The following is a 7346-nucleotide window of genomic DNA, read 5'->3' as shown; positions in this document are numbered from 1 at the left end:
CAAAAAAACCCACAACCCCTAAAGACCAATATCAACATGCATTAAAAAAACCACCACACAACCACCAAAGACCAAGACTGATGCACACAATAAAACCAAAACCCCCAAAGACCAAGACCAACACTAATGCATGCAAAAAAAAGAAACCACAACCCCTAAAGACCAATACAGATAACTCCCTCCTCTAACCACACATGAAACAAAAAAAAACCACACAAAGACAAAAAGAGAGACACAACAAAATCAAAGACAAAACTACATCAATGACAAAAACCAGAGAGACAACCAAATCATGAGACATCGGACAGACACACAAAAAAACCCTACAGACAGAAAAAAAACCAAAAACACAGACACAAAAAAACCACAGGAGACACAAAACAGATCAAAGAAAACTTTATTTAAACTTTATTGCAATCACTTTCTTTTAAGATACCTTAGAACCCTATTAAGGAGTTGTTTAACTAGTATAATTAGCTCTTGCTGCAATTAAGGTAATTAAACACAGCCATATTAGCATTCCATCTTTACTGCCTAGTTTGATATTTTCCTTATGATACTACTCAGACACAATTCATGCCTGCTAGTGTCCCATTAACATCAGTGGTTCAATTGGACATCATTTATGCCCAAGTAGTATTCTACATTTCTTCAAAACTACTCAAAGTAATTACAAAAACTATTTGTAATTGTGTAAAGGTTAAATATACTTAGGAGCCAGTAATGCACATGCTTTCTTTTAACCTGTCAAGAGCTACGTTTATCTATAGGTATTGACAACTCTCCCTCTAATGACTAATTCTCACTTAAATTATCACATACAAACATCATTGCCACAATAGTCCTCAAGCAAGAGCTGTCAATGCCTGTAGCAATTCCCCACCACAGCACCCTCCAATTGGCAATCTTTAACCATAGGTATTAACAACACCCACTTAGTTTTGTACTTTCATTTGTTATTTCAGTTTTTACTGTGATTCCAATAGGGATACATTACTGCCTGTAATTTTTTTTTACTAATTTTTATGTTTAAATTGGTCTATTGCTATTTCCAGTAAGTTTTCCCATATCATTTTTTACATTTTAATTCTACAATATACTTTTACTAGAGACAAAAATTACTCTCAAGTTGATCAAATACTTCCTACAAATTACATTTAATCACTTCTCACTCATTATTTTTGAAAATGCATTTGACCTCAAAAATTCATCATTACCTTTAGAGTCAGCGCAAGTATTTAGTACCTATGATTCTCTAGCTAGTAGTCTTTTCCACGTTTCTCCCTCCCACTACATTCTCAGTCTATTGCTTTATATTTCTAAGTTTGCCTCTTCGAGGTGACATCATCTCCACAATTTGTATTCCTAGGCAGAAAGTGACCGAGCTCCACTCGTCTCAATGGGCCCCCTACTTCCATGCCTGCACACAAAAACAAAAAAAAATCATAAAGCATCATTACATTAGAAACTACAAAGCCCCTCAAAAGAATTTACAATCGTAACACTAAACAATAAAGTTTAGCCCACCTGCTTCACAAGCTGGTCCTCTTCAACACTGATTCCCCACACCCTTCAACTGCATGATCATCAATCATCTTCCCTTGACCATTCACTACACAACATACAATGACAGGCAAATGCCACATTCCAGGACAGCGCTCCCCAGGACCGGTGTTCCCAGAGGCCTAGAAAAACCATCCTCCTTGCAAAAACTTCAGCCCAAGCCCAACCTCCACCCAAACATTGGCAATGAACTCCCTTACAGTGTTTCTGGGACCAGGGTGGGGGGAGAATACAGCACACACACCCAACACACACACCCCCAGCCGGGAGGGGGAAATCCCCTGTCTAGGTTTTATTATATTTTTTTGTAACTCTCTGAACAAAAAAAAAATCTCAACTCCACACACAACCTGCAGAGAAACATAAAAAAACACCACATAATCAAACAAGGTTTATACATTCAAAACACACCACTCATTCAGCTACCACACAAGCTACCCCTCACTCTCGCTGATCCATTCTGCGACCAGCCTGCCACAACGGGACATCACCCCATGTCTGCACCGCTCCCCGGGAACAGCATTCCCAGAGGCCTCAAAAATCACCCTGCCTGCAAAAACCCCGGCCCAAGCCTGACCTCTGCCCAAACATTGGCGATAAACATCAACTCGCAGAGCGGCTGGGACCAAGGGAAAAAAAAAAACTCAGCCAGGGGAAAAAAAAGAAATCCCCCGGCTGGGTTTTTTTTAATTATAGTTAGAAAAAAAGTTACTCTCAACATTAAATACAACCTGCAATAAAAAGCTTCACACATACAAGGTTAGGCACATTCAAAAACTAACACTCATTCAACAACCACTTGCTCCACCCCTCACTCAAAACACCATTGTTTCACCACCCACCTGCCATGATGTCATATTGCTCCCATTCTAGACCCATCCCCATAACTGTCTCGCCACACACCTCAAAGCAACATTGCCATTCCGTACAACTCCAAAGTTTCAGCCTTCTTAAGAGCAAGCCAGGGAAGATGCTTCACTACATTCACCGGGCCTGCTCCTTCTTCACTTTGATTTTTCTTCACTTCGATTTGGACACTCTGGCAAGACACGCTTGAGAATTTTCTCCAGGGATCCGAATCACCCTGGGGCACCTGCAAAAAACTACAAAAGGGACTGTACACCCTGGTTAGCAATACCTACTGGCTATACAAAAAACCAGCCCAGACAACCTCCACCCAAACAGACTGTGCTAATCAAACCATGTAAAGCAAGTCACCTGGATGCTGACCAATAGCTTGAGAGGACTAAAAGCCTGTCTTGTTTTTGCATATGCCTTCTAACTGCAGATAGAAAAAAAACACATCAGCTATTAAGCCCCACATAGACAAGTTAAGGCAAATTCAAGATTCAAGCCGCTCGACTACCTTGCAAACTGCCACTCCCAAAAGGCCAGAGCGCAGCCTCTAGCACCCACAAAACACAATGAAAGTAACTGTGGCAGCTGATCATGAAGAGCTATGGAGACCTCAAGACCTGAGAAAGCTATTGTAGAAGACACAGAAGAGAGTCTACAGAAACTACACAACACCACAGACACAGGCTGGAACTGCCGAGCCCGGCACACGCTAGCATCATGCTAAAGAATAACCCGCTCCCTTTACACCTTCCCAAAAGGGACTGTTCCTGGACAGTCCTCTCCCCTACACTAACTTCATAACCCCTTCCTGCAATTCCCAACCTTGTTCCCTCCCCAGTCCTGGTCCCTCAACTTAGTTTTCAGAAGGCCAGGGATCTGAATCCATCCTAAAAACAAAAAACCACAAAACTCAAAACACTAACTGGGATGTTGCTGCACTCACCCGGTTCCTCTTTATCTGCCAAAAAAAAAAAAAAACACTACACCCACACCAAAAAAAAACCAAACCACAAAACAGTGCTGGTATTCAGCATCACACTAGCCTCCTCCTCAAAAGCGCCATAGTGCTCTGCTCACCTGCTCCACCCTGATTCCAAAGTCAGATGCTGCAACTGTCACTCGTGGCACCCAAGATGTCAAGAGACACAAAGTTACCATTGCGCTTGGGAGAAATCACCAGCCCCATGCTCCTCTTCTCTACTACCCCAGCTCACCTCAAATGCTCATCCAATTCCAAAGGCAGCCAGCACAGCTCCCGCAAAACCAAAAGGTAAATGGTTAACCAAGATGCCATTTAATACTTAGCTATTAAATGGAGACCCAGCCAACAACCTCCTCACCTTCCCGGACCACTCCTCAATGGGCAGCTACACCCCTCTGAGGCTACCTGCAGCGTGTGGAAAAACCCAAGCTAAAAGCACAGCCTGCCTGCAGCAATTCTCATCTCCCCCTCTTTTACCTTGGCCTTGACCTGCGCACCCAGCCTCCGTCATTTGGGGCTGCTGCGTTGAAGCTTGTGTACCACTTGGGAAGCCCAAACAACAGGTAATGCTTATAACTTCACTGACAATACACCACCTGAAAAATAACTGCTACTTCAGCCCACTAGTCATTGCTCACCTTGCCCAAGTCAACTCCGGTGCCCATATCCCACTTGGCTCATTGCTTTACATCTTTGGGAAAAAAAAACCCAGAACATTATGCAGTCATATAGCCGACAAGACTCACCTTCCCTCCGACACCACAGGCTGACCCACTTTAATCACAGAATACCAAGTTGCAAGGAACCTCAAGGATTATCTGCTCCAACCTTTCTTGGCAAAAGCACGGTCTAGACAAGATGGCCCAGCACCCTGTCTGGCCAAATCTTACAAGTGTCCGATGTTGAGGAATCTGCCGCTTCCCTGGGGATATCATCCCAATGGCTGATTCTTCTTATTGTGAAAAGTTTTCCTCTTGTGTCCAATCAGAATCTCCCCAAGAGTAACTTGTACCCATTACCCCTCATCTTTTTTATGTGACTCCTTGTAAAAGGGGAGTCTCCATCATCTTTGTAACCACAATTTACCTACTGGAACATGGTGATGAGGTCTCCCCTAAGTCTTCTTTTCTCAAGGGTACACAAACACAGTTCTCTCAACCTTTCCTCATGCGTCAGGGTTCCCAGTCTTTTGATCATCTTTGTGGCCCTTCTCTGGGCCCTCTCCAGCCTGTTCACATCTTTTTTTGTATAGTGGGGAACAACACCTAACACAGTATTCTAGGTGTGACCTGGCAAGCGCCGAGTAGAGTGGGATGACAACTTCTATATCTCTGCTGGCGATACCCTTGTTGATTCAATCCAGCATGATGTTGGCTGCCTTTGCTGCAGCAGCATGCTGTTTGCTCAGATTGAACTTGTTCTCCACCAGGACCCCCCGGTCCCTTTCCACAGCTGCTCCCCAGCTGGATACATCCCAGCCTGTACTGCACTCCTGGATATGTTTTCCCAGGTGCAAGACCTAACTTTTGACTTTGTTGAACTTCATAAGGTTCTCATTAGCCCTTTCTTCCAGCCTATCCAGCAGGTCTTCCTGCAGAGTGGCTCTCTCCTCCAAAGTGTCCGCTTCCCCACTCAGTTTGGTATCACATCAAGCTTCATCAGGGTACACTCGATCCCATTATCGGAGCAGCTGAGGGAACTGGGGTTGTTTAGCCTGGAGAAGAGGAGGCTGAGGGGAGACCTCATCGCGCTCTACCGCTACCTGAAAGGAGGTTGTAGCGAGGTGGGTGTTGGTCTCTTCTGCCAAGTAACTAGCGATAGGACAAGAGGAAATGGCCTCAAGTTGTGCCAAGGGAGATTTAGATTGGACATTAGGAGAAATTTCTTTACTGAAAGAGTGATCAGGCCTTGGAACAGGCTGCCCAGGGAAGTGGTGGAGTCACCATCCCTGGAAGTATTTAAAAGACGTGTAGATGAGGCACTTAGGGACATGGTTTAGTGGACATGGTGTGTTGGGTTGATGGTTGGACACGATGATCTTAGAGATCTTTTCCAACCTGTATGATTCTATGATTACTTATGAAGATATTTAACAGTGCTGGGCCCAATATCAATCCCTGGGGGGACCCCACTTGCAACAGGTTGCCTGTTTGAAAAGGAGCTATTAACTACCACCCTCTGGGGGTAGCTTGTCAGCAAGTTCTCCACCCACCAAACAGACTGCTTCTCTACACTAACGCATCAGTTTCTCTAGGAGGGGGCTGTGGGAAATCATATCAAAAGCCTTGGAGAAATCCAGGTAGACCATGTCCACCGCTCGCCCCACATCAACCAAGCAGGTTACTTTGTCATAGAAGGCGATCAGGTTTGTCAAGCATGATTTACCCTTGGTGAGTCCATGCTGGCTCTTCCCAATCGTGTGCTTCATGTGACTTGTGATATCACACAGGAATATTCATTGCACAGCTTTCCCAGGGACTTAAGTATGACTGATGGGCCTACAATTTCCTGGATGCTCCTTTATGCCCTTCTTGTAGATGGGGTGACATTAGCCTTCTTCTAGTCTTCTGGGACATCACCCAATCTCCACAACTTCTCAAACATTATGGAAAGCAACCTTACCACAACCTTCTTACGGTGCTACACTTGCATCCTCGGTCATTCTTTGGTGCACAGCTCATTCCTATGCATCTGCAAAAACAATAATATCAAACAAGTCACTCAGTTGCAGAGCAATAGCTTAACAATTCCAGAAGTCTTCTTTCCATTTAAGAATCAATCTGCTTCAATAGACCTGACCAGTCCCTCCCACACGGCTCTGCTCCTCCCCATAAAACACCATTGAAAGAGCTGTCCACGCAACCTGCTGATGGCTACTCAATCTGAGATGACTGTACAACCGTTGCCTCAACGGTCTAGGCATATCAACGTATTAACCATAGACTCTTATGGCTATTCCACCTCCCCCTGACTCTACACCTCCAGGCAGGGCAGCTCCAAGCCAAACACACACATGCACAGACCAACGCTATACAGAACCCTACAAACAACGCGCCTCAAAGAGGAGAGAAAACTCTCGGCAAGAATGATGACACTCAAACGGAAGACACCGTTCAGGCAAGGAGACGCATGGGACCATGATGGTGATGCGAGGAGGCTCTGTGGCAACCCCAGAAAAAGAGAAGAACATCATGGCCCGTGACAAGAAGATACTCTCAAAACTGAGAGGATTTACACACAAGAAGCCTGGCCTCAAGACCTAAGAACATAAGGACGCAGGGAAACAATCCCAGTCCGTGAAAATGGACGGCTAGAGAGCAGAGCTGCTCCTGCAGCCAAGAAGGATGCCGCAAGAGATGACCATCCGGAGTTCTGAGACGCAGGACCAATCCACACTTTAAGCTTGTAACACAAAAAAAGCAGCGTCCGATGGGTGCTACACCGATGAGTACAGACAGTCGAGATCCTAGGGATGGCACCCGAGGTGCTTGCTGTGCTCCTCGAGCACAAAGAGGACATCGAGACCTGAGGAAGGCCTAAGACACAGAAGACAGACCACACAAACTACACAACAGACACAGACTTGAATTGCCCGGCACACGCTAGCATCATCCTGAATAGTAACCCGCTCCCTTTAACTGCCCAAGGGGTACTGTTCCTGGACAGCCCTTTGCCCTAAGTAACTTTAAATGCACCTTCCTGCCGTTGCCAATCTTGTCTCCTTGCCCCTCCCCAGTCATCGTCCCTCAACTTAGCTTTCAGAGGGCTGGGGGTCTGAATAAATCCTTGGCAAAAAACACATTGAGTAGCTGATATTTTCCTGCAGTCACCAGGTTCCTCTTCAGTATCTGAAAAAAAAAAAAACCACACACACCAGCAGTAAGCATCATGACAGTAGACACCGCTCTCTTCCACAACACCCTCATCCTCACAAGAGCCATGG

At 45.2% G+C, this 7346-nt stretch overlaps 1 long non-coding RNA gene across 1 annotated transcript; it reads right to left on the bottom strand.

The window, feature by feature from the left end:
• Positions 1 to 380: 380 nt before the first annotated feature.
• LOC142093493 (uncharacterized) lies at positions 381 to 2836 on the bottom strand. The gene is made up of 2 exons (XR_012677437.1): positions 2467 to 2836; positions 381 to 1420 (listed from the first exon to the last, which is right to left on the bottom strand). It is a non-coding gene; the product is annotated as an uncharacterized LOC142093493 (long non-coding RNA).
• Positions 2837 to 7346: the final 4510 nt, after the last annotated feature.

This window comes from Calonectris borealis, chromosome 27, assembly GCF_964195595.1.
Source record: "Calonectris borealis chromosome 27, bCalBor7.hap1.2, whole genome shotgun sequence".
In the NCBI taxonomy this organism is placed as follows: Eukaryota; Metazoa; Chordata; class Aves; order Procellariiformes; family Procellariidae; genus Calonectris; species Calonectris borealis.
The sequence above is the reverse complement of the archived record's forward strand: the minus strand, read 5'-3'. Positions and strand labels throughout refer to the sequence as shown.